Raw genomic sequence first — 11,242 nt, 5'->3', positions numbered from 1 at the left:
CAGAGTTGTGCTTTTTTTTTTTTTACTTCTTTCTCTTGATACTCGTTTTGTTCCTATCATTTGAAAAACATAAAAAGCAATTAATTATGTCACTTTTCTTTCACAGTATAAAGGGCAGCTCATCAAGTGGTCTTGGTGTTTCAGCAGTTGACTAGTTTTCATGTCCTTGATTAATTCAAAGTTATTTATTTATTTTAATGGATGGATTTATTATCATTTTTAGCTGAAACAACAAAACCTCCTAAGATGACAATCTCATTTCTATTTATTAATCAAATGTATATGGCAACCCACATCACGAAATGTGACTCTGGGCAGTGCACAGCAATCCAATAAAACTGTTGTGGACCGTCAGCGGCCTGTGCAGCTAGTAGCTGACTCCGACAGCGAGGAGGCTGGTGTGCTGCGCCAGCAGCCTGTTCAGCTGGCACTCGAGTCCGACAATGAGGAGGCTGGAGAAGAGGTGGGGATTCAGCCAGGGCCTTCAGAACCTCCAGAAGCTCCCTTAAGCGAAGAGGATGAAGAGGAGGAGCCTCTTCTCGATGCACTGGTGCGCAGAGCTGCCAAAAGGCAGGAGTGGCTCCTCAGGAGGAGGTCTCCTCGAGAGTAAGGCTTGGGGCTAATAGCCCTTAGCCTATTTAAGGAGGAACACTGACTGAAGCAATTTGCAGGGAACAATTTCGTTCACATATCTTTGTGTCTTGTCTTGCTTATCTTATCAGCTTCCTGCAAATTGCTTCTGGGCATTCTGCCAACCCCAGTAAGCTTTCAGTATTATTCTTTGAATTCATGACAGCTGTTAATGCAGTTAATTAACAGCTGTTGTTGTAAAAAACTGGTTTATTTAGTAAACTAAGGTTTGAACGGACTTTGTTTGTGCTGCGTTCTTTGGGGTCCGTAGCTGGGGCAGAACAAAAACAGGAAATAAATCAATGATTATCTAAAACCCTTATACATTCATGATTAAAAGACAATTAAAATGATAAAAGCAGAATGAAAAAGGAAAAGAAAATGATAGATGGAGGGATGTTAATGATAACAGAATCAGCTCACAGCTTCATTGATCCCCTGGGGTCCCCAGGTCTGATGGCATAACTAGGTCTTGAGGGAACTTGAGGGAAAGTTCAGGAGTGATGAGACCAACCTCATCTCTGGAGGAAGAAAATTCCACAGTGCAGGTGCCACAGCAGAAAAGGCCCACCATTTAATGTCTTCTAAATGTAGCTCCCTATATGATGGAACTCTATTGGACTATTGGATCTGGTGGGATGGTCGGATGAAAACAACAAAGGTTGTTCCCTTTTTTAAATTTTATTTCTTACAATATATAACTTACTAAAATTAAGTTAAAGTTTATTTGAAACTTAAATATATAACTTAAATATATAATATACAGGTAGTCCTTGACTTATAACACTCTGTTTAGTGACTGTACAAAGTTACAACGGCACCGAAAAAAATGACTTATGACCGTTTTTCACACTTAAGATCACTGAAGCTTCCCTGTGATCATGTGAACAAAATCCAGACATTTGACAATTGTTTCATATTTATGACGGTTGCAGTATTCTGGGGTCATGTAATCCACTTTTGTGACCTTCTGACAAGCAAAGTCAATAAGGGAAGCCAGATTCACTTAACAACCATGTTACTAACTTAACACCTGAAGTGATTCACTTAACAACTCTGCAAGAAAGGTCGTAAAATGGGGGCAAAACTCACTTAACAAATGCCTCACTTAGCAATAGAAATGTTGGGCTCAGTTGTGGTCATAAGTCAAGAACTACCTGTATAACTGATAACTGTATTACTTAATAAACTTACTTATTAGATGTATATTGCATTTTTATTTTGTAATTACGGAATCTTTGTCAATGAACCACTGCTTCTAAATATATCCTGAATCATTTAGAGGGTTCTAGTTCTTGAAACTTTCATGAAATTTAAATTTCTGCATAGAGTTCCTTTATGCTATAGACCAATTGGTTAACCATCCAACCATCATCTCTTGGGGAAGTAATCCTGTGTGGTCAAGATACACTAACAGCACCCATTCTCCTGATTCAATCATTTCTAGCATGCCAATCTGATTTTGAATAAGTAGTGGGAACCGAGCATCCTAGAAGAGGCTTTTAATGACATGTGGATGATGACACCATCACACTAATGCCATGACTTATCAATTTACATCAAATGTAAGGATGCATGTATGCAATGGCAGCATTGAAGTGATAGCATTACTGCATGTATGTCATCATTCTGGGATCGTGGTGGTTTGTTGTAGAATCTGTTGTGTGAGAGTTCTTTTTTTGAATGGCTGGTGTGCTGGGTTAGTCCAGCTTCATGAATAGCAATAACAATAGCAATAGCCCTTAGACTTATATACCATTTCACAGTGCTTTACAGCCCTCTCTAAGCAGTTTACAGAATCAGCCATATTTCCCTCAACAATCTGGGTCCTTATTTACCCACCTCGGAAGGATGGAAGGCTGAGTCAACCTTGAGCCTGCCAAACTGCTGACAGCCAGTGATCAGCAGAAGAAGCCTGCAGTAATGCACTCTAACCACTGCGCCACCGCGGCTCTTCTAATTCTAATTCTAATAGCAGTGGCTTACAAATATAGCACAAAACCATTAATATAGATACATTAATATAGATATGGAAAAAAAGAAACATATTTTGGATGGTTAGATAAATATTGCAACTTGGCATTCCTGAATATTTTATATTTATCATTTTCTTGATTTCAGTATTGCATAAAAGTCCTTGGGAGTTATTTACTCATTACAATATGTTTTGGCTTACAACGGCATCTCCAGAAAGGCAAGTTATGTTGCTGGATAGCTTTAAATGTCTTGCATAAGGAATGATTTCTGGAATATCTCTGATACAATAGATGAAATGTGCAAAGAGAACTAGCGAGTTGCTCTTGGATACCGAATAGATATTAAAGTTTGTCAGTATGATATGCCAAGGAATTTCTCCACTTGTTTCTAATCTAACGTTTTTGGCCAAGAGAAAAATTTACTCCAAATGTTTTGGAAATGGTCATTCATAAAAATACATTTAATCATTTGACTTTATTTTAAAATGTTCCCATCTATTTTTAGGCTTGAGTTTCTACTAAATTCAAACAAACCCAGCTCCAAAGTAATTTTCTCAAGGACATAAGAAACAGTTTGTGTTTGTGAATTTTTATACCTTCAGCTGCAAATGTTGATGCCACTGCGGTCTGAATACATTACCTGTAGAAGTATAGAGAAGTGCATAAAATTTTCATGGCTACTCATTTCTCAAGCCTAACCAATCCACATATAAAAGAATTCAAAATATTTCCAAGTTGTGGCTCATAACTATTAATTCTTCACCTTTCCTGCAGAAAAGAAAGCAGTTGTTCTTTTGGGGAGGTTGGGAAGTGATAATAAAGAAATCAATTAGAATAGCAGAGTTGGAAGGAACCTTGGAGGTCTTTCTAGTCCAAATTCCTGCTTGGAAGGAGGAAACCCTATACAATTCTGGACAAATTGTTATACAATCTCTTTTTAAAAACCTCCAGAGTTGGAGCACATACAACTTTTGGAGGCAAGCTAGTGTTGAAATCCAATTTTTTTTACTACCGGTTCTGTGGGCGTGGCTTGGTGGGTGTGGCAGAAGAAGGATACTGCAAAATCTCCATTCCCATCCCACTCCAGGGGAAGGATACTGCAAAATCCCCATTCCCTTCCCACTCCAGAGGAAGGATACTGCAAAATCCCAATTCCCTTCCCACTCCTGAGGAAAGGATATTGCAAAATCACCATTCCCACCCCACTCTGGGGCCAGCCAGAGGTGGTATTTGCTGGTTCTCCGAACTGCTCAAAATATCCGCTACCGGTACTCCAGAACCTGTCAGAACCTGCTGGGTTTCACCTCTGAGGCAAGCCGTTCCACTGATTGACTGTTCTCTTTCTAAAAGATGGGGGCAAATACTTCCAGACTTGGTAGTGCCACAGTGAGTTAGCAATATCGTTAGGTTCAAAAACTTTTCCAAAGGGAGGCTAGAAATGGGGTGAGTGAAGGAAGATTCTTTATGGACAATGCTGTGGTGGTGAACCTGTAACACGTGTGTCAAAGCTAACATGCCACAACATTTTAGGTCACATGCCAGCATTCAACGCTTAACTATTCTCAACAGCACAGTCCATTCTTGCACAATTTTCATAATTCATGGAGGCTGTGTGAGAATGGATGTGCTCTTACGTAGCCTCTGGACCCTCTGGAAATTGCACAAGAGGACTGTGCTCTAGTAAACCTTCCAGAGCTTCTTTTACTCGTATTTCATTTTTGTAATTTGATTGTCAGCTCTGAAGTTGGCCTGGCTGTGGCCATTTTGAAGCTTCAGTGCTGCCACAACTGGAACTGTGGGTAAGGGAGAGGGGAGTAGAGATAGCTGGAGTGCTGTAGCCAAAATAAAATACTTTCTCTTGGGAACCAAGGACATTCTCACCAGGTGTCCAGAAGGAGGGGACTGGAGTCATCTAGCAAGTGGACTGCATCCTGATTGGTCCATGTGACTGACTGGTTAGAGGAAGTGAAAGAACTTTTACTTTTAATTAGGGGTGAAAACCGTGGGAATATTTAGAGTCAGTTTTCACCAGCTCGTGCCAATATGACATATCCAATAAATCTTTGAGGAATCTACCTGCCTCAGAGTTTTGTTTGCTATGGGTGTGTTACTTGCAACCCTGACATTGATGTTTCTTTTTATAATATAGTGAACCACACATGGTTGGAGTGTATTTTTTTTTAAAAAAAATATGTATAGACTTCTTTCTCTTTTGCATAGAGTATGACCCTCTAGCAGAGTCAAGTTAGGCGTTTCCCACATTTTTGACACACTGAGCCCAAAAGTTTCACCATCCCTGGCCCACCCAAATGCAAAAGAATAGGAAACATAGTGAGCCAAATTCTAAACCTTGAAAGGGAAGAAGGGTTATGGCAGATACTATGTTGCTCGGCTTGTAGAGAGAAATGAACTCTTGAAATCTGTAGTGGCATGAAAAAAAAAATTGGGAAGATGAAGTCAAAAAATGTATGGGGATCACATCGGACGTTTTAAACTTCCTTTTGTGACTTCTGATGCTGCTCTCTGATAATTGTCCATGGTGAACTGGTTGCCTTGATGAGCTGTGGAAGGACAGGGCTCCCTGTGTAATAACAATACATGAAAAGGTATTAGCTTTGAAAAGAAAACTCATGTCACATGCAGAAATGTTGAAGGAGAAAGATGTACGTTCTATCTCACACCCAAAACTTTCTGCATAATGAAAACTGCCTGTTGGTAGGGTGTTTGTTGGTAGACTAAAGGCACTCCAAATACCTTATTAACCACTTGACCTAGGAGTCCCATTTTCTGTCTATTTGCAAAATTAAGATTGTTTTTGACAAAACTCCTTCTTGTCTTTCTTATGATTGCCTGTTTTTTAAACACAGGATATCTTCACGCAAAACTCTCTTCTGTTATAAGTCTTCAGATATATTCAGTCTATTAGAAAAATGTAACTCTGAGTGTACCTCAATGCCTCTCACTTCTTTTAAAAAAGCTCTGCATTCTTTGGATTAGAGACCATTATTCCAGAGCAAACAGCCTTGCTTCCAAGCAAGCTTCAGTGTCTGTCAGATCTTTTTCTTTTTTTTTAAATACAATAAGAATTTGACAAATCTAATCTTAGTCCCAGCTGCATCCCTGCCACGGCCACCCTTGCTGTAGTAACACAAACCAGACTTCTGAGTCTGCATAAGTTACTAAAGTGGATTAAATAGCATCAAGGTTGCTGAAGGACATTATTCAAAGTCAAGGAGTGCCTGCTTGCATCCAGATATTTAGCAGAGGAAATGAAACTTACATTTGATTAGCAAATTTAAAGATCAACACTTAGTTCATCTCTATTTGCAGCTATTGCTATCAGCTTAATGCCAAACTTATCCCTAAGTGTTTGCAGGATTTATTCGTCTTTAATGCATTTCAGAGAAGGAAATGATCTTCTTTCAGAGGTTGTATTAACGTGTCTGGGGATTACGTTAGACATTTTAAACTTCCTTTTGTGACTTCTGATGCTGCCCTCTGATTGTTTTCATCTGATGAGATTTACGGAATTGCTAACACTGTTTAAATACCTCAGTGCTGATAGCAAGGGTAACTACAACAGCAGCAATAATAATGTATTGCTGTGTATTATATCATAATAATGATACTCTAAGTATGCTGTGGCTCTAGGACATGGGTGTCAAACTTGCCATGTCACATTACTGTCATGTGACGTATTGTGACTTTTTCCCCTTTGCGCAGCTAGGGGATGGGCGTGGCCTGTGCATGACGCATCCGGCCCGCAAGCTGCCAGTTTGACACCCCTGCTCTAAGACATCCCTACCTAACATGGTGTCTTCTAGATATGTTAGACCAAATTAACCTATCAAGCATACAACCCCCCCCCCCCAGAAACTTACAGCCATTTAAAATTATTGACACATTGTTCATCAATGGATAAGATTTAACTAGGTTTACGGCTCTTTTCATTCCAAGCGAAAGGCAAGGTTCATGAACAAGAGCTACCTAACACTAAAATATTTCCAAGCAGTAATTTTCTGAGCCTAAGTGGACCCTGCCATGGTGAATGACGCTAGGAAGAAGAAGTAATCTTCTGAGCCTGGGAGAATTTTCCTTTTCTCCAGACAAGGCCTTGTTTGGCCTGGAAAAAAAATGCATGCCACTTCTTAAGTTCCTGCATTCAAATTCCTTACTTTTCAGGTTGACTGATTTGTGTTTATGCTTAGTCCTATGAGAGCCAGTTTAGTGTAGTAGTTAAGATGTTGGAAGAGATATGGGTTATTTTCCTCTTTTAGGCATGGAAACCAGCTGGGTAATTTTGGCCCAAATAAAGGTGGGATATAGATCTATTAAATACAGCATGTATGCATCTTAATTATGAAATAATAATTTCTATGAAGTCTAGATGCTAGACATCTATTTGTATATTCTTTGTATTCTAAGAAGGAGGGGATGAAAACATCAGCAGACCTGCAAGATTTTTCTCAATAAAGTATAATCCTAATCTTCTTGTGGAATTGATTTTCTGATCTGATCAACTTAGTTGACACTATCACACAGAGATAATGGGAAAGTTCTCAAATTTGGGCATCCAAACAGAATTCAGACATTAGATGGCAGCAAAGAGTTTTTTTAAAAAACATATCTTTGCTGCCATCTAGTGGTAATTTGTAATTTTGTACCTCAAATCTGGCAATTATATTGTCAGCCCTTCACCGTAGGCCAGGTCAGAAAACCTGGTCAGAAAACCAAAGATTGCAGGAATACTACTTTATCATTGTAGGCTTTAAAAATAAAATCTTGAAAACCTGCCAACATTTTCCTTTGCCTTCTCTTAAACCAAACAGAATCAAGGCAGGTTTATTCTGATTTTTCCCCCTAACACTTTCTCCTTTTCTATGGCTAAATTGTAGCTTCACTATCCTTAACAGCTCTTGCCTTCTGTTATCACAATGTTCTTCACATTGTTCTGTACCTACATATTATCTACATATAATGCTAAATCAAAGGTTTATTGAATAAACATGTCTGGGTCACAGGCAACACAAATCTATCCTTAGCAATATATGTAACCAAATCATGATGATGTCAACATAGCAGGTGTATCATGATGTCATGCAAATATGGCAACTGCGCAATAATATGATGTCTGAACAAATACCTTTGATATAATTTGCATGATGACATCATTATGCACATGTCCGCATTTCCTCCCTTGCCCCACTTTGCAGATATCGATGGTCATCTTAGTTGGGTTTGTGCATCACATTAAACCAAAAACAGCCACACAACACTACGATCTCTCTCTCTCTCTCTCATAATAGAGGGTCAAGAACCTAGAACATTGGTCAGTAATCGTCTTCAAATCTGAAGTTTGACTGGGGAAAGTTTTTCACAAATTGAATGGAAAGATGTAGGGCTCCCAACAAAGGGAGAACTTGCCTTGGGGAAGTTTGGTTTGAATATACACAGTTTTGCCATGAACAAACAAGTTTTCTGCTTGTGGTGGGTTTCCATGCAGCTTCTGTTTGAAGGAAATACAGTGAAACAGATGTCATTTGCAGTCCCATGTCTTTTTTGTAAAAAGCTACAGATATTCCTCGATTTATGACCACAATTGAGCCCAATATTTCTGTTGCTAAATACCAGAGTTGTTATGTGAGTTCTGCTCCTTTTTACAATTTTTCTTTGTCACAGTTGTTAAGTGAATCACTGCAGTTGTTAAATTACTAATATAGTTGTTAAGTGAATCTGGTTCTCCGTTGACTTTGCTTGGTGATTACATGACCACTGGACACTGCAACTCTCTTAAATACATGCCACCTGCCAAGTGTCCGAATTTTGATCACATGACCATGGGGATGCTGCAATGGTTGTAAGTGTGAAAAACGATTGTAAGTGACTTTTTTCGGTGCCAGTGTAACTTCAAATGGTCACTAAACAAATTGTTGTAGGTGGAGGACTACCTATAATCTACAGATTAGTATCCTCTACAATTTCACACTAACATGCTTAGTGTCCAACTTGGGGCAACAAAATTTGGAGACTCAAGGAAAAAAACACTGTCTTCTCCAGTCTGTTGTGGCATTCAAAGCAGGGTACCATGGAAAGTCTTGGTTTGGTGGAAGCAGTGCCTCAGATAGAAAGTCCATACAGAGAGTGGTAAGGACAGCCGAGAAGATTTAGGAAGTTTGCTTCCCATTATTCAGGATAATGCTTGTAAGTGCTATGTGCTTAGAACCATTGTTAGAGACCCCACACACCCACTTCACAGTCTGTTTCTGTTGTTCCCCTCTGGGAGGAGGTTTCAAAGTACAGTATTTCTAGCAGGACTACCAGATTCTGTAACAGCTTTGTTCCCTATGCCATCCGCCTGGTAAACTCGCAAGATTCGTTTTTCTCACTATGTACATGTACACATCCGGAGTAGACCATGTTGTTTTGCTGTGTCCTATAATATATGTGAGTATATGCATAATTTTGTATTTATTTATTTATTTTGTCATGTTTATGTAGTGTATACTGAAGGGGGTGACCCTTTGAGAACTGTATGCAACAAAATTTCATTTTCATGTATGCTGATTAGAGTACATTCAAAGTGACAATAAAGTTATTCTAAGTTCTTACTAATAATATTTGGAATAGAAAAAAATCCAATTAGTTATTGTAGTAAACATGCATTTGTCTGCCACATCTTAATACCCTCCCCCCCCCCCGCCGTAGCATTTTATGTTTTCCATTCTCTGCCCTGCGTTAATCTCTAAGGCAGATCAGGAACAATGTAAAATCAACTCCATTAGAAGTTGCTGAGGAGATTGATAGCAAATCTGGAGATACCTACCTGTTAAATGAAATCTGTCCCTACTACTAATAAGATTAGAGAGAGGGGTTTCCCCACCCCCAAAGTGCCTATGTAGATAAGTTAGGACTAATAAGACTGTTAAAGGCAACGTTTTGCTACAAAACCCTTTCAATTAAAGTTAAGGAAATCAGTGGGTTAAATCATTCCAAGATGCAAACTTCAACATCCAAGGTCAACAAAAATCTATGAGGCCAATCTGGTATTTATGCTCAGTTACAGATGAGAACAATCAGGGAAACTAGGAACAGAAAAGAAAACTGGATTCATGAGATTATGCTTTTACTCTCGGAGTTATCTAGCTAAGAAATAATAGGCATTGATTGGTGGCCTTCCTTTCACGGCTAAGGTTGCATAAACATTTGAGCCCTGTTTGGTTCGTGTTTCTTCCTTGCTTGGCTAATAGGCCTATTACTATTTTCAGTCAAGAGAAAATCATTTGAACTTGACATTTTCATCTTTTTCCTTATCAATATCGGAAGAAGCATAGGCTATTAAAATCCTAGAATCATGCCATCCCAAGGACTGACCAATGTACTAGTGAAGGCCATTAAAAAGTCACACCAAAGGTCTTTAAACGTCTTGGTCTCTTAACTAACATGGTGCAGTAGGCACTATCTTCCTGTTAAGATTTCAAGAATTCTTAAGTTTGCCTTGATTTTTGCTGTATTAGACAGTGTAAAGTAGAGATATTGGCTGTGGAGATGATACCACTGCAGCAGAGGTGGGTTTCAGCAGGTTCTGACCAGTTCTGGAGAACTGGTAGCGGAAATTTTGAGTAGTTCGGAGAACTGGTAAATACCACCTCTGACTGGCCCTGTCCTCATCTATTCTCTGCCTCTCGAGTCCCAGCTGATCGGGAGGAAATGGTGATTTTGCAGTAACTTCCCCTGAAGTGGGGAGGAAATGGGGATTTTGCAGTATTCTTCCCGTGGAGTAAAGTGGGAATGGAGATTTTACAGTATCCTTCCGCTGCTACGCCCACCAAGCCATGCCACGCCCACCAAGCCACACCTACAGAACCAATAGTAAAAAAATTTGAAACCCACCACTGCACTGCAGGTAAATTTATCACTGAGCAATACCCACTTTACAATAAAGATAATTTCCCCCTTTTGACCTACAGATTATTTTTTTAGCTGTGGGATAAAAGAGCTCACAGACCAAACTAGTTTGTTAATTTTAGATTATCCCCCTTTCACTTAACCTCCTTCTTAATTTGTATTGTGAGAGCTTGTACCCAACTCATCTTTCATTGTCGCAATAGTTTAAAACTCTCCAAGCCATTTAGAAAATTAAGGTAAGTATGAGCCATTACTAAAACAACCGAGTTGGTTTAAAATCAATATACAAGACAAGACTTATTAACTAGAATGTCACAGTAGTTTTCCTGTGGAAGAGTAATTTCTTGTCATTTTAATAATGTCCACGAAGCAATTTATATGTATGGCTTTCTTGGGGTACATTTTACTTCATTAATTGGATTGTAATGGTTATCTTTTTTTCCCCATCAATGCAAAGGTAATCTTCTTTCCTTAAAAATGGGCAATGTCTCTCTCATAATGCTCTCTTGCAAAGAAAAGCAATGGAACCTAATTTGGGGTTACTTTATTTAGGAAAATACCTTTTGAGGTAGGACCAGTGGTGGGTTTTTACCAGTTCGGCCTGGTTCGGGTGAACTGTTAGCGGCGGCAGGAGGCTCCATCCACCTTCCCAGATGTCATCACGGACGCTCTGCGCATGTGCAGAAGGTGCGCATGTGCACCATGCACGAGCAAAGCAAGCATGCACGCAC

This window comes from Pantherophis guttatus, chromosome 1 (genome assembly GCF_059756535.1).
Source record: "Pantherophis guttatus breed Tessera chromosome 1, ASM5975653v1, whole genome shotgun sequence".
NCBI classification, from domain to species: Eukaryota; Metazoa; Chordata; class Lepidosauria; order Squamata; family Colubridae; genus Pantherophis; species Pantherophis guttatus.
This window is presented reverse-complemented; position numbering follows the sequence as displayed.